General features: G+C 34.5%; 1 protein-coding gene across 7 annotated transcripts in view; it reads left to right on the top strand.

Moving 5' to 3' along the window:
- The window catches only part of LOC138177479 (protocadherin-11 X-linked-like), a 482,211-nt gene that overhangs the window by 4,869 nt on the left and 452,975 nt on the right, over positions 1-24,367 (top strand). For 5 of the 7 annotated variants that reach the window (XM_069108666.1, XM_069108660.1, XM_069108664.1 and 2 more), the window contains exon 2: positions 11,191-11,285. The exons of the other annotated variants lie outside the window; for them this stretch is intronic. The gene's annotated coding sequence lies outside the window, so the exon portion shown is untranslated. The remainder of the gene's footprint in view (positions 1-11,190; positions 11,286-24,367) is intronic. 7 annotated transcript variants of the gene reach the window in all.

The raw sequence follows: 24,367 nt of genomic DNA, 5'->3' as shown, positions 1-24,367 counted from the left end.
AGGGGGAGGGATGATACCTGGGACGGGCGAATTCCCAGAGACACTAAGGAAGTCCCCTGGGCTGGGGGAAAAAGTGCCTGGAGTTAGAGGAGGCAATAAGGCAAGTGCTGCGGCAGAGCACATGGGACACACACACACACACACACGCAGCGTCTTTGTGGTGCAGCTGTGGAACCAAAAGCTGGTGGACCATGCAACCCTAACTTGGGAGCTCAGGAGTAAGGTCCTACAAAGGACAGGGCTCGAGCAGGCTGCAAAGGCAAGCTCTGGGATGAGTCTAGCAACCCCCTTCCTTCCCCCATAGCGTCCCAGAGCCCTGAAGAAATCAGGGTGTTTCGGGAATATGTGGGAACGGAGATGGTTGCGGTAGCAAGAGAGTGGAAAGGGGAGGGGGAGCGCAGGGAGCGTTTTATCGAGACAGTCGCAATCCTAGTGTGGAAACTGCATTAACTCAGGATTGCATCAAAATATGGAGGTGCTCTTTGGTGGTTCCAAGGGTAGAAGTGAGGGTTATTTGGGGGGGGGAGGAGTGAAATAGGAGCTAAGAACTACTGTCGTTTTGTAAATGAAGTTCTTTGCGGTTCCATTTTCATCTCTCCATTTAGATCTAGAGTTAGAGCGTTGACAGCTAGCTTCAAGTTATGCGTTTGGAGAAGGGGACCAGGGAGAGCGCACATATTAGGCAGAACTAGACATTCATTTTCTGGAGATCCAAAGATCATTTGCAAAAGCTGGGGGGAAGCAAGCTGGCCATCACCCTGATGAGATGTCCCAAAGACACTTGGCTTCGGCAGCAGGGAACACTGATACGACTGAGAGGAAAGGGCATTGTGCTGATGCCTCTTCGTAGAACCTTTATGGGTTTTGCAAAATAGAAATTCACGGTGGAAAGCCTCCAGACTGCTGATGGCTGGGACAACTATGATACGGAATGTGGAGAGCAGAGAATTGTTCTTTACTCTGCACATAAACGCACCTTATGTGTGCCTTCAGTAAGTGCCAGTAAGAGGAGCAGGCAAGGGGGGCTTCTGTCAGCTCTCTCTGGGAACTTCCAGGGATCTATAGAGCAAGTGGGTATATGGATGTCTCCATACTTTATCCTAGTAGGAGGGGATGGTGTTTAGGGAAGAAAATTTGGAGCAAACATTTTTGATATTCCTGCTTAACATATTTTGGTGAAGTGGGGACTGGAGAAAGAATGGAGGACCAGGTTGAATCCAGACAGCCAAAGAGCAGTTTGTTACTAATCAGGGCTCCTTATCTGCAAGATTCAGCTTAAGCACAAGAGGGCCAAATCTCTAGTCAATTGCAGTGACATGTTCTTTCAGAAAAATCAAACCGGTCTTTAAAGAAAGTACCCAGAACAGGCAGACTACACACAGGAACTTTTCCTTGATGCTCCTTAGAGGGGACCACAACAATGACAACAAAAATTGGACGGGGAGGATTGGGGGACATAAGAGTTAGTATCGGCATTTAAATACAAATATAAATACTCTGTATGTCCTTAATACAGTGAACACTTTGAGGTACCCCAGGAGTTTTGTTTTTTTTTAATGATCACAATGGCATCATTCAGTAAGCATATTCTGAGACACATAACATAGGATTTATAGAGAACTTCCATTTGTTTAAAATTACTAAAGCTCCTGTACATATAGAGAGAGCAAAGGTGCTGATTAAATGTAAACATTGCTCAGAATGTAAAAATATTTCCTATGGTCTAAAGTCATTTGTTTTTTCATTTGAAATGTATACACAAGCCTGGGTAATGGCTGCACGCTTGAATGACTTCAAAACTGTAAATTTTGCATGAGAGAAAGGTAAGAGAATCGAATGCTGGCTTGAAAAAGGTAAGAATGTTCAATGCCTGCTTTCAGTGGAGTAGAGAAAATCTTAATTACAATGACATCTTCTTAAGTATCTGATCTTCAAGGAAGGCCCTGTATGATTTTGAAATATTAGTGTCAAAGTTCTTAATAAAGAAGGATCTAGCTAGTAAGACATTTTACCTTTTAAATTGTATTTAGAAACATACATATTGGAGGCAAGCCAAGCTTTGTTCAATCCCTTAAACATATTTTCTCACTAATTCAAGTATTAAAATGGCATAATGCAAAAAGAAGTCAATATGCATGTGTATGCATTTGCCAACATTCAAGTGCATCTGAAATCAGACCTTACAGAATATTCTGAAATGGAAAATAAGGATAATAATTTAAGAACTTTTCCTGTGATGAAATCCTTTTGGCTATCCCAGGTTCCTGGCAGCACTGTGCCTCTTTGCAGTTTTTCTTATACTTTGAGTATTAAGAACGCTTTGCTATGATCCAAAGGTAATTTATATTCAGTATAGTACTATATGCTCGGTGGAATTGGTTTTATCCATCACAGCCTCTGCAAAAAGGGAGATCAAAGATCTGACCCTGTGGTCCTGCACTGAATTTATATTCTTCACAGACCTAAGCAAGAGGCCTATTGACAGTCCTCACACTTTTAAAGTTAGAGGCATGTCAGCAGTTCTATTATGACCCTTGTTTCTGAGGGGTTCATAATTAGGAAGGAAAGACTTCTCTTCCTGGAAACCCAAATTCATATATCAGGAGGCTTTTTTAAATCCTAGGACTGATCAATAATCTATTGGACATTTTAAAAAGAAACACACGCATATACTGACCTCTTCCATTGGGCCATCTTATCACTTAAACCAAAATCAAACTCAAAAGTGACAAAAGGCAAGTTGAACAAAGTTTGACTTCTACCAGTAGAGTTCTTCAAAAAAGTGCATAAGGACCATAATATCAGGATCAATCTCACTGAACGGGAGATTAAAAAAAAATCGTTACTGACTTGTTGCCTTACTAGGAGATGTTATGAACTAGAATGCCTTGGTCCTCTGTAGAATAAGATGAGATATACACTTGGACACTAATAATTCAAAATCACATTAAAGACGCCCCAAACTAAAGTAAGGAAAGTATGAACCAAGTTCTCCAGATTATCATTTGCTTATTTCTCCTGAACTGGAGCACTGCAATATATCTGGCTTTCCAGTCAAAGATGACCACAAGAGGAAAAATCATGATATTCATTGAACAAACCCTCATTAAACATCTACTATGTGCAAATCAGTAGACTAGAGAATACAAATATAATCCATGGTTTCTGCCCTTGAGGAACTTCTTAGGGAGATAAAACACACATGCACAAAAATAAACATAATATAGAATAGAACATTATTTCATAAGAGTCCTAAGCAAAGGCTTTTGAGAGTTCCCAGAGAAACCTTTAATTTAAAATTTAATGTGCATTTAATTAGATTAACATAATAAGATATTAAACTGTACAGAGTTCTCTTAACAAAAGATGTCACTTGTGCTATAGGGTATGGAATGAAGGATCCTAGATGAGGTATTGAAAAATTCTTGGTCTTACACTCATTGAATTTCAAGGGTTAAACTTGCTAGTCTAATATTATTTGGAAATGGTGTTAATATTTAAGAGAACTTAATCAGAAAGACTGCTCACCTAAAATGATGTCATCTTGTGTCACATTACCGTAGTGTTAAAGTCTGGGTTTGTCAGATATTTTAGAGTGAAAACTCGATTGTGATCTGATTAGAAAGACTTCATTCTCATTAGGCAAGTGTACTAATGGGTGGGGGTGGGGCTAGGAATAGAAAGCGTGTCTTTCTCAGTTAGAGTTTCTTAATATAGAAATGACTTGCCAGAAATCATAAAAGCTTCTTCCAGCTTTTGCACTTTTAAAAGCTTTACTGTTTAGGGATTTAAACTGCCCCGTAATTGGCTATAATGTGCTATGCAGTGAAGAAGAAGAGGATTAGTAGAAAATGAATTTTGAAACAGTGGCAATGGCTGCATTTTTCATTTGTGACACAAATATAAAGACATTTTCCATTCCTCACCCCTCTCAACTAATCTGTCTTTGAACATGAAATTTTTTTTAAAAAGTCAATTGCCGAGAAAAGTTTTCTCTAGCTGAATACATAAAAAAATATTATTATTCTAATTTAGTGAATTTTGATGTACCCATAACAAACTTATTTGCAGAAAAATTAATTAATTTAGTAGTATGTATTCTCATTAAGGTTAAAAAACATTTCCATGGTGAAGACGTGAGAGCTATGCATTGATTTTTACAATCTGCTGCTTTTTCTAACTCTCTAATTTCAATTCGTAGATACCATTTAGATTAAGGCATAGAGGACTGACATTGAATAAAGCTAAGCTTTCTTGACATGGCAAATGCTTGCCAATGGAATACAACTCATCCTACATCAAAATTCTTTGCTGTTTTCTCGTTATTTCCTATGCCAATTGTTTTCTTCCAACATACTACTTTAGAAGCAGCAATTCTCTCTTAATTAAGTTCCTATGTGTTCTTTACCAAATCCACAAGTATTTATTGAGTACCTGCTGTATACATTATTTTATTTTCTAGCACATAGATTCCAGTCCTTGCCTCATATTTTGTCCCCCACCAATGTTCTTCCCACTCTTTCATCTCAATCATTCACTCAATATGCATTTATTAATCAGCTACAGTGTACCAGGCACTGAGTCAGGAGTTGAGGATACGAGGACAAAAATCAAACCTCTTTTAATTATATGAATACCATTCACTCAAATGATAGGGATTTTTTTTTGGTGGGGGGGATTGGTTTGAGATTTCATTGAATAGGGAAACACCCTTGATCAATACAAATCACCCACTATTGTACGATTTATCATCCTAAAATTATCTTTCATATTTTTACTAAAAAAGTCAAAGTTTAAAAAGCATGCAGCAAAAATTAGTGAATTTTAATACATTATGCAGTTTTTTTTTAGTTCATCTGCTTTGAGGAACTGGCAATTTTTTATCTGAGATATCATTCTATCATGATAATAACGTCAACTTTGCTAAGCAAGCAGTAGTCTTCTTTTGTATGAGGTCTATATGTGTTCATATATGATCAAGAGAATGATTGAGAAATGTATTACATTCTTCACTCTGACAAACAGAGCTAGAAAGTAACCTTAGGCAAGTCACTGCCTATCTCTAGGCCTCAGTTTCCTTCACTGGAAAAAGAGATAGAAGAGGAGATTGTCTAGATTAGTGATTCTGAAAATTTTCTGTCTCAAGAGCCCTTTATGCCTTTAAAAATAATTGAAGCCCCCCAAGATATTTTGTTTACATGGGTTATACCTATTAATATTTGCCATGCTAGATATTAAAATATTTTAATATTTATATGAAAATAGTTTTGATCTCACAGACTCCCTGAAAAGATCTTGTAAACTCCAAGGTTTCTCTGGGACTGCACTTTGAGAATCACTGGCCTAGATGATTTCCTAAGGTCCCTTTCAGCTCTAATCTTACATGATTCCTATGTAACAGGTTCTGTTCATATAGAAAATACTTTCGTTACCTCTATCCTGCATTATATAATGTTATCAGGTCAATGGTTGTGGTAAAGCTAGAAAGAATGTATTATGGGTCTAGCACCATACTAGGTATTCTGGGAGATGATAATAACTTACGTTTATATAGCACTTTACCAAGCGCTATCTGAAGTTTGCCTGGGAGATTGCCGTTAGGAGCTCACAGTTTGGTTGAACAAAGGCTAACACTTGAAGCAGAGAATAATAGAAAATAGGCTGTAGTCGCTAGTTTTATATTGACTTATCCTAATTGTTACGGTATCCAGGAGCATATCTGGAACTATAGCTCTGCATGATCTCTTTACATTCTTTCCTTCAAGTGTTTCTTGAACTGAAATGCCGATGTGGTGGGCACTAAAGACCATCATTGTATAGTTTGGAATTAGCATTGCTTAGAACAGTGCTGATTGGGCTTCTTGTCTCTGAAAATCAGAAGTGGTTAATATGGTTGACATCTTTTTTTTAATGGAGGATTTTCTCCCCTACAGTTCAGTGGCAGTAATTTTAAATTTTAAAGTTTAATTTTTTAAAAATAAAAAAGTAATAAGTTCTAGTTCAATCAAGGAAAAACGACTACCACCAAACATTCTGTGCACCAGGCTAAATTGCACCTATATTGATTGGTAGGTAATGACATAAAGGTTAGCAATGCAAAAGATAAAGTAACTAGCCGAGGGTTTTTTAAAAAAATATATTATTATTTGCAACTTAAAACAAGCTGTTTATTTGTTTAAAAGCTAGATTTATCATAAGGTAAACTGGCATTGCCATTAGGGGACATCACACATTCTTCTATCTCTAGGTCTCCTTGAGTAAGATTTTTTAAGGAATAAAATACCCATTTTTGGAATTTTGAGAGTGACTTTCTAATAGCTACTGTAGGCAACTTATCCTTTACATAAATCATTAGGTGTGAGGAGGAACAGGCAACCAAAGGAGTCTTTCAGGTTTGATTAGAGGAAACATTTATTAGGCACTTAGTGTATGTTAGGCACTGTATTTATTAATGCATCTTTCCTCTTTTCCCTACCTAATCTTGGACTAATTTGTTTTACTTAGGGCTAGTGGAGTGAGACAGGGAATAATGGGAAACAAGAAAGAGCAGAAACAAAAAAGGGGTAAAAAAGATTCAGCGTCCTTAAGTGACTGGCCTCTTTTGCACTTTAATATTGAGCAGGCAGCCTCTTTGGAATGGCTTCCAATGGCTTGCCCCTTACATTACTGTGTTTTAAAAGCTCGTTTGTATAGGGGGAATGACTTGATTTCTTGGTTACTTGATGGCCAGGTATAGCAGTAGTGGTACTGAATGAAAATTATTTAGTTTTGAGAGAAGCCAAAGAATGAACTGGAACACTTCCTTTGTATGAGAGAATTTTTCCAAGTGTATTCATAGCTCTCAGCTTAGCGTGATATCTTTATTCTCAGAGGTTATAAGAAGTAGATGCTAAGCAAATATCAGAAATCTTCACAATCTTTTACTACTGCCAGATGCTTTTAATTAGCATGAGGAAGTCTTTTTTGATTAAACAGGAGAAAATAGCATTCATAATTTTTGTTGGCTAGTCAAATAAAAAGAATGAGTACAAAATAGGACGTTTAAGGAAAACCTGAGCAGTCATGCTTTTGTAATGATGTAGATTTTCATGGACAGCTGGTCAAACAAAGACTTTGAAAGTCTTTACTTAAAATGTAATGATTGGGTAGTTTTGAGAGAAGGAATGCAAATTAGAAATAATAGGAGCCAGTAAAATATTTCTAATCATCCCCATTGCTAATGAGATAATATAATAAATTCCATAAAAAGGATTTGGACAAATTCATATTCAATGCAAATTTTAGGGGAATTGCATATAAGATAATGTTTCCACCTCTACTCTCAGTTTAGATATTTTACCAATAAATTCCAAGATGTTAATTTAAATTTGTTTTTTCAATTTATAAAAATCTATTTTCAGTGCCTCCTGCTTAAGTTTATTTTACACATTTTGATAATCAATTCCAATATTTAAATTTTAATCTTTAATTAAATTTAATTAAATCCATTCAAAATAACAGTGTGTTATTTTGCTTAAAAGCCATAATGAAATATCTTAGTATCCCCTTTTGAATTCGGTCATTTTGTAGGCAACTATTATTTGTCTACAAAGGTTTTTGTGCAGCTTCCAAAAATGAGATTTTTAAGATATTCAATTTATTTTTCAATTAACAAAAACCTTTTTTTCCTCTTTTTCATTCCTCTCCCCTACCATTAAAAATAAAACAGATCAAAACCTTTGTAACAAATATGCATAATCAAGTAAAACAAATTCTCCACATTGACCATTTCTAAAATATATTTCAAAATGAAGTTTCAATAATCAAAAGTATAGGGTTAATTGATGCAGATATTTAAATCTTGGTCACAAGTAGAATTGTCGGGTGCTATTTAAAGGTCAAGTTTTTGTTTTTGTTTTTTTTTTTTATCATAGAAGCTGGTTGGCCATTAAAATCAATGAATATGTGTGAATTCCATGGTACTGGGCTCATATCATCTAAAAAACGTGCCATGTTAAATGAGGATTGGGTAGGGGTAAGTGGCAGTCAGTTATTAATGATGGATACTCTAACCAGTGATTAGTTATGGACAGTCTATTTTTTTTTTAAGTTTTGATTTTGGGAGCCTTAAGTGAAAATGAATTTTAAACACTTGATAATTTTTATACTTATATTTGTAAGCATACAATTGACAGTGAAAACATGAATGATTAAATTTTGTAGACTAAAGATAGACAGTCAAATCTCTTTTAAAAAAATTCAAAAGTAATTTTTCTACCTTCCTATTAGTATATGATATTTCCTAGAATATCAAAAAGACTCTTGAAAGAGGTTTCCATGTGACAAAAAACCCTAAATACAGAATGGTAAATATAAGATAACATTTAAATATACATTATATATCTTATATAAAAAATAAGATAATATTAGAATGCATAAACTTTGTTTATGCTAAATTTTTGTCTGTTATTTAGTGGAATAACAGAGTAGCATGAAATCAGTCAATTTATGGAAGGGAAGTATCTAGTCTCCTTCACTTATCATTTATCGTGCCAAATAGGATTGTTTCTGTATCTTTCATAGCTGTGTCAAACTTGAAAAAGTATTACCACTCTGAGATGGCCTTGGGGCAAAGAATAACTGAATCATCCTCTGATACATACTGACCATGGGATCCTGGGGTCTTACTGAACTTCTCAGTTCTCTAGGAAACTCTTTAGGACTATAAGTTGTAGAGAGGCTGCTGGCTTGCATCTGTGGAAGGATTTCCCTAACTTGGGAGTTCCCTATACCACTGCTTTTGCAACACCCTCTTGCAAATTAAAAAATAAAAAGTACCTTGACTTCAGCCACAAGAATACCTGAAATATAAATATTTCTGGTAGGAAGCATAATGTAGTTCTTTCAGGGTCACTTAAACATCGAAAGAGCTGTCACTTCAAAGACCTTGATTGAATTTAGGAACCACCACCTTCCTAATCAAATAATGTTAGTTAACTGTAAGTCTTTGTAAGTTGGAAAGAACAGAACTTGTGTTATAGCCTCTTCAGAATCCTGATGAACTAAAAGGCCAGTTGGATTAAAGAGATTTGTGTAAGTGCTAATGAACTTGGGTGTCTGCCAATGTTGCCTTGAATTTCATTATTTTTAACATTATCAGTTAATAATGCTGGCTAAAGGTATTTCACAGTCTATATGACTACATATAACAGCAACAACAAAAAAACCATGTTGCTGTGCTTTATAGGAAAACTATAAAATGTATGTTGAAAAGAATACCAAAAAAGAATATAATGTCATCTCCAAAAAATTAGAGTGTATGTAGATGAAACTTAGTCATAAGCTATATTTTAGTGAAATGAGATGCAGAATCCAATTGCACCTTCATAGAGGATAAGGGTTGAACTTGTTATTTTCTGAGAGGATACTCCCAGATGAGGAAATTCCTTCCCTAATTCACACTCACACCATCTTTGAAATTTGTAGTTGCCCACAGCAGAGGTCCCAAATACATGGCCTGCTGGCCATATGTGGGGTGCTGCCCCAACCAGACAAAAATGTAATTGGGAAATTATTGAACAAAAATAAATAAAAATACAATAAAACATAGATTTAAAATTTAAAACTAAGTCAATTTGCAGAGTTCGGATCCTCACATGTAGATCACTGCCCCCACCACTTCAATTGGGTTTGATACCAATGGCCTCTATAGAGAACTTGCCCAGAGTCATACAAGTTCACATCCACAGTATGTGTCAGAGGGCACTTTTGAACTCCTGACTTCCTGACTCCAGGGTTAGTAGTCTTTATCTGCCTGGCCAACCTGCCTCTCTAACATTAAATATTCATAGCCATTTCCCTAAGTGGATTTATCTCAGGACCCTGCAAAACTGGTGTAGTGGTAGCAGTAGCATCCCAGGTGCCATCACAGAAAAATCTTAGAAATATTGACATTACAGCTCCCAAAAGGATTTGACTTTACGTATGAAACAACTTTGACAGATGGATCATTTTGAACTTATTAACCTTTCCACGGCTTCAGTTCTGAAATGCATTTAAAAGAGAAGTGCATTTTTAAAAAATTTGGTAGAAGAGAAAAACATTTTAATTACAAGGTGAGTTAAGCAGGCACAATGTTTTAGGCTTTAACAAAGTATTTAAGGACTTTATTGAAAATATATGAGAACTTTAGCAAAATTTCCCAGTAAACAATGACATATGGACATCCATGATTTACAAAGAAACAGAAGGCTCCTGGAAGTATTGTTACATGAAAGAGAGAGTGCCAAATATTGTAGAAGTGTTAAAAATTGACTTTATAATGTCTATTAATCCATAGTAAAGGTTTATTGAACTCCATTTACATTATACAATGCCCCCATTGAAGGATATAACTTAGTTCTCCAATTAGAGAGATTGTTAAAATCTAAAATTGGGGTTAGATTCCAAGGTGAAATGAGCTCTCTGGATCAATGGTTTACTTCTTCCCATTCACTTGGGAACATGAAAATATGCTGCAAAATATCATTAATTTTTGGGGGGAAGACAAAAATGTCCTTAAATATGATGTCTTTTTATCTTACCTTCTAATTCTAAGCAACTAACTAGAACTTTGAGCGAAGTTCAAATGTTTAGCCTCTGAGAAAAAATTCTGATGGATGAGTACCTTGAGACTGGTTTGGGAATTTTGAAAATGAACCCCTATGACACTATGATTACACTGTATCAGTACAGGTTAACTTCAGGATCTGAAATTACCTAGACTTAAATAACTAGCTGGGTGCATTGGACTCAAAAGTTTGATTCTGCTTATAGCCTGGGGACTTGGTAAGACTGTGGTTTTCTCTTTCTGGTAGATCTAGAAATTAGAATTTTAGTGAGATGAATATTTAGTAATAGCATATATGGGATTAACAATTCGATCCACTGGGAGATCACACTTCAGTTTCCCCTGGAAGAAATGGATTGTTAAGAGTATTACAAAATAAGAAAGAAGAAGCAAACCTTGTATAGACCCTTTAATTAATCTCATGGGAGAATTAGCTGATTTAAAAGCATAAATGACTATAAATATTCTGTAAGGGATAACCAGCACAAGAGAAAGCAAATATTGGTCTTCAAAATATATTTCAAAATTTTGTTAGGACCACAATTAGTCTTGGTCTATTTATTTATGTAGCATCTTTTAAAATAATTACGTATTGCTTTTAGGTTTACAAAGGAGTTTCTTCTTCAGCATGACTTTGTGATATGATTAGTGCAAGTATCATGTTGATTGTACTTATGAAGAAATAAACTTCCAAAGGGTAAGTGATCCACATAAGGACACACGACAGGCAAACAGAGATTGAATTGGAGGTCAAGTTTTCTGATTGCAAATAACCCAATTGGAGGCTTAGCTCTTTGCTTGTAGATAATTTATCTTGGGAGGTCTACATTGATTTGAATTAGAAAAGTTGAAAGGTAAGGAGATTTCCTAGATTTCAAGGTCAAAAGGGGCATTATAAATTAAAAAAATAAAATAAAAGAACAAGTAATTAGTTGCATAGTTGAGGAACTGTATTTATCTGTTTCTGGGCTAAGGCTCACTTGTATATTGGAGTCAATTGTTTTCCAAAAAGTTATATGTTTTTTTAAGCTAGTAGTATCAATAACAGAATAATACAAAGTAGTACATGGAATAGAATGTGTTTTAGCTGAGAGACAAATTCACTCAGTGAATTGACTAGTTTAAAAGATATTGGTAACTTAAAGCTATTTGTAGAGCTAGATCTTTGAATGACATTTGCATTAAGTTCATTGATTGCTTTAATGATATATGCTTTCTAAAATGACTCATTAAATAGCCAATTTCTTTGCTTATTGGTGTATAGCATCAATTTTCTAATAGGAATTAAAAATCAACGAAAAAAAAGTTCTTGTATGTGCCATGGGGCTAATGGGAGGTTGACCAAGATCGACTGACTTGCCTACATTTGTAAGTGTTAGCTTTTCGCTAGTCATGGATTTACGAAATGTTGGAGCTAGATGGAACTTTAAAGCTCACCCTCTCATTTTACTGAGACTCCAGAGAAGGAAAATGCCTTGACCAAAGTCATGTGGCTAGTAAATGTCAAATACTAAAGTAGACTCTAGGTCTCCTGACTCCTAATTGTTGGATTTTCCCACTATATCATACTTCCAGAGTCTGTTCCATGCTAGGAACACACACTCACACACACACACTCACACACACACAGAGGAGTGCATGCACCTATGTGAATGCAGTATCCAGATATCCAGTGGCTGGAGCCTTCTTCCAAATCTCTTCAATCATTGTCCTCTGGGATACTCTAAAAGCCTACTACAAATGTAAATATGATCTGTAAATAAGTAGTGAATTTAGTAGTACCAAATAGATAGGTTGTTTTGAGATTCTTTAAAAACCGGAACAAATTTTACTCAGTGAAGCTTTGATTTTCGACAATTATGATTATAATTATCATTTAAAATCAAATTTCTGATACTTAAGTATTCTTTGGGGTTATTGTCTGCTACCTTAACATTTAAATGGAATTTCATTAGAATAACCCCTACTATATAAGGGAATCTGAAATATAATGGACCTATTCTGGAACTGAGTTTGAATTTCTAAAAGTGTTGTAATGACCTTATTATATCCTGTCTTGCCTCTAACATGATTCTATGAAATAGAACCACAAAATATTCTATAGTGAAGACTTAGTGTTTATTGAAATGCCCCTGGTAGAACAAGTCAATGAAGGTAGTGCTTCATATATTGAATGAAAACAAAATATTTTCACTTTTTATTTTAAAGGTGTTTACTTCCCTGCTAAAAATGTCTAACACTTATGGCTTTTAATAGATTGTTGGAGTGGAGTGGCAAACTTTTTGTTTAGTAAAAGCACCTTCAAAAGTCATATTGCTTTTCAAAATGAAAATTAGGAGCCTGTAATCTATACTTCTCATTGATCTGAGAGCAGCTGGTTAATTGTCCACAAATACTAGAACAAGTATTCCATTTTTGTACTCCATTTTTGACAATACTTCTATTTGAAATCATGACAAATTCATCTATCTGATCTACCTGAGATTAGGGTCTTTCCTTAGTTGGATGATTTTGATTATGATTCCCTCATGAGTTAAATTATATTGCCACTGAATATGAATTAGGAAACATTACATTTGCATAATACCTTTCTATCCTTGTCTCCAAACAAAATGTTTGGTTCAGGTCTTCTGCTCAAGCCGCATGTTTAGTCTTTCTGAGTGGTTTCCGCTCTACTACAATTTTACTATTAGGGAAAATCAGAAATCATGTGCTGTTGCCAATGGTTTGTAATATTTTAGCCCCTTTGTAGTATAAAATGGATTTTTATGAAACCACCCTATAGATAGATATGGAAAACTTAGCTTTGTAGGGAGAAAGGGAAGAATAATATCCCAGTAACCAAAAGAACTCCCCAAATAGGGAATAGACCTGTGATTTCATTGGTAGCAGGAACTCATAGGTGAGGAAAATTCCTGTACCAGTGTAGGTAGACCTCTGCTCTGCAGTTTAATGCCCTGGTTGCCTAGATAACCAAGAAGCTAAGAGACTTGCTTGCACCTGCACAGGTTATGTGGCAGGGGGAAAATTTGAGCCCATATCTTACTGATTTTGAGGATTGCTCTCTATTCGCTACTCAACAATAGCTGAGTTGAATGACATATATTGACTGTTTAAAAAATGTTAATATAATCTTTTATAGCTTAATTCTTTCAAACACTTAAAAAAGCGGAGCTTTAAAAATTCTAGTTATCTTGAAAATTAGTTTACTAACGTGTGGAACATCATATTCTCGAGGCTTGAAGAATGAGGCATTATTAGATTTATAAGAAAATCACTTCTCTGAGTCTTAGACTCCCTTTGTCTAAAATAAGGGGGTTGTTCTAGAGTATCCTTAACGTTCCTTTCAGCTCTAACATTTGGTATTCTACTTATGCGTATACACACACAGTTTGCTGAAGCTTACACACAGTCTCATTACAGTTCTGTAGCCCATGAACTTTGTTATAGTCATTTTTTCAAATGTCTGTTCTGGAAATGATAACTGTCTACTGAGAATTGACCTGATACTACATTTAGTACTTGTTCTATTATTTAGGGTTTTAACAGGTTGGTTTTGGTGGAGTTCAGGTATTTTGTTGAATGTATTTCGGTTTTAAGATAATGGAAGGAAGACTCACTTCTGAAGGAAATGTGGAAGTAGAATGCAGTGTTTATAAATGGAAACTACTAAGAAAATTTTGTTTCCATAAAAATATGTCCAGTCAAATCTGTTTTCTTCTAAAGGCATTTCGGATCTTCATCTTGAAGAATCTTACCTTGAAAATTTTATCAATTATTATTACTATGATAAATTTAATTATTATTAATTGAATTAATTGTTAACATAGGTGATAAATTTGTCCACTCTATCCATAGAAGAAGAGCTAGCAGGGAAAAGCAGTCCTTCAAAACCCAGATAATTACTTCTGTGTTCTAGGGAAGCAATGAGCTAGCTATTTTGCAGATACAGTCTTGCGCCCCCCCCCCATAGGGGAGCATGATGGTAAAGTTAGATAATCGGGAAAATCTCAATTTATTGCAAGTGCAAACACACTGTGGAAGAAAAAAAAATATATATATATATATATATATATATATATATATATATATATATATAATTATTTCCAAACCACCATTTCGGAGTGTCTATGCTACTGCTCACTTCTGTTATAATGGATAGTAAAGAGTTGACTGGACACACACACATACATACATATATGTCTGCATATATAATATCTATCTATTTGTGTGTGTGTATATATATATATATATATATATGTTGGATCATTTATAAATGATTGCCTTCTACTTCCATCTCTTGTAATTTGACACCTGTGTTTCAATAACCAGAGAAACATACTTTATATAATTAGTATGAAGCTTGTGAAACTGCTTTATTAGATCAGGTAGGAATTGACTGGGCCTTCTGTTGAGTATTTTCACTTTACATCTTTAAATTGGGGTCATTAATGTAGTTTGAAGAGCCATTAATGCAATGTGGAGCCATTGATGCCAATGTTTAATAATTCTGTCAAAAATTATTGGAGTGCCTACTATGTACCCTGAGCTTTTCTAAGAGATTGCCCTGTGGAATAAGAATAAATATAAGATATGGTCCTGAAAAGTCGAGTTTGAAAGACAAGAGACAATTTAAAGTGCATAAAAGAAAAAAACAAAGGGCGGAATCTTATATATATATGTACATATGTAAATTTATTTGATGGGTACATATATGCTATGCATTTATACAATCAGTATATTTATCTGTCTATATGAACCAGGTATACTATAATGTTATAAAAATATTCCATTTGTTATATGGAAGCAAAAACTTCAAAGCCTGGTGACTGCCTCATGGCACAAAAGAATTCATTCTTTAAGGTTTTACTTCCAACACAACCATTTGTAAATCCTTATGGTGTCAGCCTGTCCTGATCTACCCCTGTAGATATTCTCCTGAATTTAAAGATTAGAGGAAGAAGGTGAACATTTTCAAGTTTTTGCTATTTTATAATTGTTTAGAGTTAGTTTTAAATGGGATGACCCGGCCTTTCCCCTTTTAGCCTCTCAGTTTAGTAGAGAATGAGGGAAATAGAACAATAAGACAGTAAGATGGAGAAAAGGCCAAAAGAGATAACAAGATGGTATTTAAATTCTAACAAAATCCACAACTTAAGGGTTTCAAGAAATTTGAAAAAATATAGCTGAAATTTTAGAGAATACAGTTGCCAAGTGATTTTTCTGTAGTTGGAGGCTGTAATAGAAATGGGAAGTATTCAATTTGCTTTTTCTCACATGTAAATTCTGGTACACTCTGGTAGAGATTCCACCTGTAATAACAGCAAATATTTGAATTTAACATGCTGAATATCTGCTTTCATTAATATTTCTAGAACATCAAAAACATATATCTTCCTTTGCAATACAAAATATTTGAAATTTGGTATACTTTATTTTCTTTGGATAAGTCATGGTATAGGAAGAGAGTTTTTCTTAATGAACTCCAGATTTCCTGACTGTGTTCTTAGACTCCAGGTCTTTTCATCTTACCAGAGAGATATAGTAGAGTAGAGAGAGCACTGGCATCACAAAGAGATGGGTTCTAATATGGCTTCTGACATTTACTAGCTGAGTGACTTGGAGCAAGTCACCCAGGCAAGTCTAATACTATAAATTATACAAGTTGCAATCTACATTACATGTATTAAAATGTCAACACTACTGGGCAAAACACCCTGGCTGATTGTTCAAGTAAATGTGACAACAAATGCAAAAAAAGTATCCCTATCTTTTCTAGAGGAATAGCATTGATAGGGACACAGTCTTTAAAAGCAGTCAAATTGATATAAATTGATATTAGTAAATTATCAAGTATTTTTTAAAAACGCAGATATATTGCCAAATAACATTGGAATGCCAAGTATTAGATGTGACTTGTTACAAAACAGATGAAATGTTAGAATATGTAAATAGCTTGTATTTGTCTCTAAATTTTTTGATAACTGCGTATACTGTACATAATTAAGAGAACTATGCACCGATTGCCTATTAACCATAGCTATTAAGAACCATATGGGATACATATGCTCATATATTCTTGCTTAGACTAATTGGCATTATAATGATTGCTAAGTACAAATCCTCAATTAGAGAATTATGTACAAATAATGTGACAAAATAGAGACATCATGACAGTATGTGAGAAAGGAGGCTTCAGAATCATGAAGACCTGAGTTCAAGTCCTGCCTCTGAAATGTACTAACCCTATGACTCTGGCCATATCATTAATCTCTTGGTGGTCCAGCCAGATATCTGAGATTAAATGGTGGAATATTTCAGTCAGCAGAGGAAATTTCCGCATCCAAAATTCCCCCACACCAGTGAAATTACCACCTTTTCCCAATGTCCACTTCATTTTCCCAAGTATCATTTATAATACCACACTTTTATTATGGTTTATTTCCCTGGAATCCTTGTTCCATCTCTGCAGTCCAATATCTACCTATTCCACAGAGTCCTTTTTACATGAGAATTCCAATTGTCTATTACCCTTCCTTTCTCCTGTTTGGAAGACTGACAGTGAAGAACACCCCCAATCAATCAGCCATATGCCTCCTGGTAACAGTGCTGTGTTCCAAGTGGGGCCTTGTGGGAGAAAAGATACCAAATTAAAGTGGCAAAGCTCTGTGCAGACTGCAGAAAGGTTAAGGAGATTATCCTAATAAGAAAAGAAAAGATGAGAAGTAATGAGACTGCATTTATAACTCAAAACTGTATTTAAATAACGTTGTAAATGAAAATTTAAAAAAATTGCTCAATTTTATTTTTACCCTAGTTAAATGCTGATAGCATTTCTTCTCTCCAGCCAAGTTCTGCTATATGCAGTAGAAGGCATACTGGGTTGTAGAATCAGCTGAGTTAAAATCCTGCTTGTGCTGCTTACTCCCTGTGTGACCTTTGGCGAGCCACCTTTGTGGACCTGTAGAATGAGGGTGATTAGACAATGACCTCTACTACTCCTTCCAGCTCTAAATCCTATGACAAATGGATGGAAATAGGCTAAAGGGGAAGGCAACCTTATTTAGTGGGAAAAAGCTTGGGCTGAAAGTACAGTAATGGGGATGCTAAGTTTCACCTTGTTAACTATGTGACATTGAGCAACTCATTTCCTCTCTGGAGGTCCCAGTTGCCCAACCTGTAAAATGAGTGAATTTGAATAGTATGATTTCTAAGGTATCTTCCAGCACCATCATTTTAGGATTCCAAATTCTTTGTAGTGGTCTATTTATCTCCAAAGAATTATGTGAGACCCCAAAGAATTGCAAAAATGGCCTTCAATCTAAAAGGATGTACAAGGGTAGATTTCAGATATCAGATTTATTAATCCCTCCCCCACCACCCATGCTATAAGCCATATTTTGCCTTCTGTTGGCATTCAGTGAATTTTTATAATTAAAATATCATTTCTCAGCCCATTTCTTTTCCCTCCTTTATAGCTGTACTTCCCAATTCCTTTTTCTTCCCTTGTCTACCTAGATTTGTTCCTCTTTCCCATCATTTGTTCACATCAAGTACATTTCAAAGCAAAGTCCACTAGATGAATACCCATTTCTGCTATTCTTATATCTCTATGAATGCTTCAAGGAATGTCTCATCAACTAGAGGAAAATAAGTAGGATTTTGGCACAACTAGTCTGAATATTCCCAGATTATCTTTTCTTCCTGATAAGAAATTTGTACATGAAATTTAGCATAAGAAAGTCTAACTATAAAATTTATTCATGCATTAATTGAAGATTAGAGTCTAAGTGATTTAAGAAAAGCACCATGATCATATCTTTTTTTCTCAGTTTCTTATAAATTCAAATAATTTCTCAGTGTAGAAATTCTCGGTACATGCTCCTTGTGTATGCAAATTGATCACCAGCCTTGTATGAGACCGATGCAGAAATGAGAGCTGACAAAGTCTTTGTGAGGAATTCATGCCTGGAGAAAACGAAATGAGCAAGTTTGAAGTTGGATTGTTGATTCCACTTTGGTACAGTTCTCAAAGTATATTTTCTCATGAAAAATGAAAGATCCAGAAATTTCCATGAAAATGGAATGTTCCAAATATGCAATTGCATGTTTTTGACTCTAAAGTCTCCATTACTATTTGAATTAGATTGTAGCTGCTTCTTTTCAAGAGAAGCATTTTTTTTTAAAATGCCCATTAATGTTATTTTGGTTTTCCAAAGAGAAAAAGATTTGCTCTCTACCCACCTACATTCTATTATTTAAAGCAAAATTTTGTCAGAACACAGTCTAGTGGAAGGATATACTGCCCTGTCCCCTCCAAAGGCAATTACTGAAAGGATTTTTAAGTGTAGATCTCTAAAGTCTCTTCCCACTTGGAAAGTCTGAGTTAATGAAGGTCAAGAGAGGAATGGTATTTGTATATTTGTTTCATGCCTCAGAAAACTCATAATTTGTATTTAAAATAATATTTAGAATTTAAATGACTAAAAATTATGAAATGACAGTCAGATGCTATGGAAGAAGAAAGGTATATGTGATCTCCAAATTTATATATTGTCAAAATCCTAATAATTTAAGATACATAAAGATTGTAGGAAAAGAAGAAAAGGTTTACTAGGCTATTGTTACTGGGTATGGTCCATCATTCCTGAAATTTTTCACTTAATTTAAATACATCCATTAATCTGCAGAAACTTAAAAAATATCTGGAAATTTTGTGAGCTATTTTACCTGCTATTTGGAAGCATTTATCACAGCACTACAACCCAGGTAAAGAAATGTTAGAATACTAGAACTGGGAAGGGACATAGGAAATCATTTAGTCTCATCTTCTTTAATTTTGCTCATGAACAAAGAGACATAGATACATCAAGTGATATGGTCATGGTCAAGATAATGGGTGCTCAAATTTTCTGTTGGAATGAATTGCCAGATATTACACAGTGGCACATGGAATGTAGTATTACAGATGATAAGGGATCTGATGTTAGAAAGATGGTTGTTGTAATCAAGAGTGGAATGACCCTCTGTATATATTGCACCGGCACACTCTCCATTTAATATTACCATAACCCTTCCTTTGGAGCAAGGGACACTGCTTATGTTCTGGAGTTATGAAAATACAAACACATATACTAATTATAATCAAAACCTTCACAAACACACATTCTCAGGAAAACCAATGGAAATGTGAAATTCCATGGGTTATATTGATATCTTATGTTCTGGGTCATTGCCGTATGAAGCCTCATTAGTTTCATAGCTGTTTTACAGGTTATGGTAGTTGAAATTGAGTTCAATATTTAGGGGGGAAAACACACAATCCCTTAATATTTTATGAAAAAATTAAAGTAGTTAAATAAAGCTAAGGAAAAATAAGGTAGCACAATAATATATGTCATTTATTAGGTTTTGTGCTGAGGTTAACTTTCCCAGGCTCATATCCCTGAACTGAAGAAAACCTAAATCCTCTGCAATTTTCCAGTTAAGGCCCTGAAATAAGAAGAGGACTGGATCAAAGCTCCAATTGCTTGTGCGTCCACATAACATTGTTCCTATTAATGTTAAAGAGGATAATTAATGAGTTATTGAATTTATAGAACAGAAAGAGACCAATGATGTTGCTGTCTCCTTTCTCAGCAGTGCTCTCCAGATGCCCCTTTAATCCTTTAGGAAGGATACCTCTCATTTTCAAACATTCTTTTTAAACAAAATACCTGATGGATAGATGTGTTTTCTGTGGTACAGAAACACCTATTTAAAAAAAAATCAGGGCTTTATCAGGATTTTTTTTTTAACTTAGGGTTAAAAAAAAAACATGTTCTTTCCTCTGCCCCTCTTCCAATAGTATGTGAGTCCAAGTTCCTTGTAGGGGATGACATCTTCTTTTGTACCTTGTACAACTCATGTTGTTGCTAAACATGCCTTCTTCATTGGCTTTTTTCATAACAAGACTATGATTTACAGGTAACTTTCTAGGGTGTAGATAATCCTGGAAGCTGGAGTTCCAAGCAGCCTAGTTGGAAAGCTAGCCAGATGTATAGTAGTTTCTCAGCTCCATATTGAGAGTATGATGAGAGAGGGAAGGGAAATTTTTCTCTTTATTGAGAAATTCCAAAATTTCCTCAATAGGTGGACATTTTCTGTTTTCTGAGTTTTCATTACAAGTAAGAATAGTACCCTTCTAAATAATGCTTAGCATTGGTAATCTTATAAGAAAGCATGATTCTCTTAAACAAGCAATCAGGTTTGCAAAAAGCAGGGAGAAATCATCAAAGTTGTTCCTTCTAAGTATGTCTTTTCATATTCTCAGTATATTTAATTTCACCTCTTAAATAACTTTATAGAATGATTTTCATTCTTGTTGCCATGAGTGCTGAGGACTGTCACAAATTTTCATTCTTTGGGGATTGTTTCATTCAAATATACCACCCAATAATATGTGCCAGTATTTATCCTGACTCTGGTCACTTACAATCACTGATTCAGAAGTAGCACAAAAATAAATTGTTTTTTTTTTTAAATAAAGAAGCAACATTGGAAAGATCATTGTATTTGGGGTCAGACGATCTGGGTTCATATCTTAGTGCGACTACTTGCCTGTGTTGCCATGGGGAAATGATTTCAATTTGCTGGGACTCATTTTCCTCATCTGTAAAACAAGGAGATTGTACCATTCCTTAATCAATGATCTTAACCTCTTTGAAAACTTCAGAGGACTCTATTAAATGTCACTTGTCGTTGTATTATCCTATGATCTTTCGGTTCATGAGATTGCCCTTTTAGTGAACTGTTTTATTCAACAGAGGGCTTTCCTAACTTGTTATCAGAGGAAATACTATATATTCAGTTTTTAAATTGTTTATTTTATCTATTTATTCTCACTTCAGCACTCAGTCAGCATTACTGCGCATATATATATTTACTTATTCCTTGGCTAGATGCCAGTGGGTAGAATTCTCAAAGTCTTGGATCCACTTATTGTAGATGCCCTAGAGAATGTTGTATAAAACTTCAGAGTAGGGAAATTGGCATTTTTTTCTCCTCTTGTCTTTAAAGATCTACTTTTTATATGCATCGAAGGAAAGCACACTAAAAAAAGCAATCCTTTCCTCCCGAGCTAATGCTAAAGTCAGTAGGACCAGTGGCATTTTGAACTTTTAGTGACACTAAAAACGTGTTTGGTATTTCTTTACCCATTTGGCAAAAAATAATATTCTTGCATCTATCCGCATTCTCTAAATGGCATTTCTAGCAAATTGCCTTTTTTAAAGTGTATTGAGCTATGCAGAGGTCAGCCAATGAATATGTTCTATTTCTAAACTGAGCACTTTATTTGGTCAATGGAGACATAGTTTAAAGCCCAATTGTTTACTCTTAAATGGTGTATTGGGTTTTTCAGGATCCATACACTTTAATAGTCAATTGTCAGATGCTTAAGAGGCCAAAATGATTTTGAAAGAAAAAATATGCTCCAATAAATGAGGGGAAAAATAATGCTGGAGAAGTACAATTCACATTCAGAAACAATAAAAGTAGCTCATATAGGGGAAATATAGGATTTGAAAACTCTGTAGAAGGAATAACTTGGCCAAAGGATTTCATATTGGACTAGATAGTAAGTCAATAACCCTTCTGAAATTTTCAAAGAACCTATCAGACAGAACTTTTTGAAGGCCAGTTATGGGATAATAGCTATAATAAAATGGTTAAGAAAAGTATTCAACTTTCATTTAGGCAAAGAGTGAAGATGCATCATAGGACTGACAAAATCGTTTATTTCTTTTATTCCTATATTTTATTCAAAATATGATGAATATACAATACTTCATACTGGCAGTCTATTTCATGAATTTTAAGGGAAACACACAGATTTAAGGATTTTTCTACTGCTGTTTCTTTTTTAATGATTCTATTCTGTCTCACTTGATATATATATATAGAAAGTGTTTAGTACCACATTTTTTCTACACAGCTGTGATTTCGGTAGGAATCTAGTCTCTTTAGTTAGGTGAATCTCGATGGAAGAAGCTTTTCTGATCCTCAGACTTTGGATGCTGGGATACAAAGCAGGGAAGGACCTTAGCTGGACCACCTACTCCTACTCCCTTATTTTCCACTAAGGAAATGACATCCTAGAGAGGGAATTTAATTTTCCTAAAGCATGTTTTCTTTCTCTAACTTCCTCCCTCTCTATTGCAGTCCAGTAGAAAATAAGCTCCTTAAGGATTGGGATTATTTTTTTCTTTGTGTCTCTAGTGCCCTTCACAGTGCTTTGAAAGTACTAACTGATTAATAAATACATGTTGAATTCAACTAAGTCTAATTAGATAGAACAATTCCCAGACTTATAGTAGCCACTCCTCTTCAAAAATTTTTTTGTAGCTCTTAGGACCCAATAATGGTTGCCCAAAGACCTTAGACTTTGTATTTTATTCATTAGAATGTGTAGTTTTACCTTATAAAAATTCATTTACCTACCTCTATAGACCATTTCACATCAAAATGACAGACTAAGCCATTTACTATACAAAGCCAAATAAATTAAATAACAAGCACAAAAATGAATGGGAAAAGAAGGCTTTAGCTGTAGTAAAGGCTTCGTTGAACAAGAAAAGTTCCTAGGACTTTTTCCTAAATAATTCAGTATATTTTATCTGAATAATTTAAGGAGACAAAAGCAAGACAAGAAAAAAGGGAAAAGAGAGGATTCATGCTTCAATTTAGAAGAAAAGAATTGCTTTTAAAAATAGGATGGATTTGAATTCTTTGTCCATACATGTTGAGTATCCCAAGGGTTTATTCATTATTTGAAAATTTAGAAGAAACCTCCTTGATACCTCTCTCTTGCCAAAAGTAAACTCAGTAGGAAGAGAAGAGATATAAGAGATAAAGAAAATTAGTTGTGTTACTTCTCAGACACCAACAAGCTAGGGCTTCACTTAGAATCTGGTTCTGCCTTAAAAGAGGGAATGGAAATTTGATTCTTTGCTTCTTCTGTAGTTATGAAAATTCTTTTGAATAGTTTAAACTGCCTACTAAAGATTTGACATCAGCACAGTTCAGTTATTTAAAAAATGTATAGCCACTAGAAATCAACTGATGAAAGAATTTTCTGATGATGGTATCTCAGTAGAAGGGTGAAAATTCCCTTAAAATAATACAGCTCCTGAGAGCATTAGAGAATTTTTATTTGTTTATTTAACTTTTAGACTAAATTCCTTATTTATATTTTACATTTTGTTTTATACATTTCTGGAAAAATATTTAAATCAGCCTGAAGGAAGTCCTACTGAGAGGAATTATGAGGCCAATGTTGCCCAAATTTGACCTTTGGAACTTGGCTTCATTGCAATTTCATTTCTAGGGTTTTATTTGAATAAAAGCCTTCTTTTTCCATTCCTTTTTTGTGCTTTTTATTTATTTTCTTTGGCTTTATATAGCAAATGGCTTAGTCTGTCATTTTGATGTGAAATGGTCAATAGAGGTAGGTAAATGAATTTTTATAATGTAAAACTACACGTTCAAATTATAAATTTATTTCATTCTTTTCATCCAATAAAGAATATCTTAACCTAAATGGAATGAGTGAAATAATTAAGAGATTCATATTAATTATCTAGGATCTAAATGTTTTAAATGTTTGGACTTTCCTTGAGTCATTATCTGCTTAAATCTTCAGTCTTCAAATTAGAAAACCACGGTTATAAGGGAACACATGCTATACCTTGTTGTTTTTTTTAAGAGGAAGGGATACTATATGAAGATGTTTTAAAATAC

Source organism: Petaurus breviceps, unplaced genomic scaffold (genome assembly GCF_028583685.1).
Source record: "Petaurus breviceps papuanus isolate PSGF00001 unplaced genomic scaffold, PetGlider_PUasm1.0 90417, whole genome shotgun sequence".
Classification (NCBI taxonomy): Eukaryota; Metazoa; Chordata; class Mammalia; order Diprotodontia; family Petauridae; genus Petaurus; species Petaurus breviceps.
The sequence above is the reverse complement of the archived record's forward strand: the minus strand, read 5'-3'. Positions and strand labels throughout refer to the sequence as shown.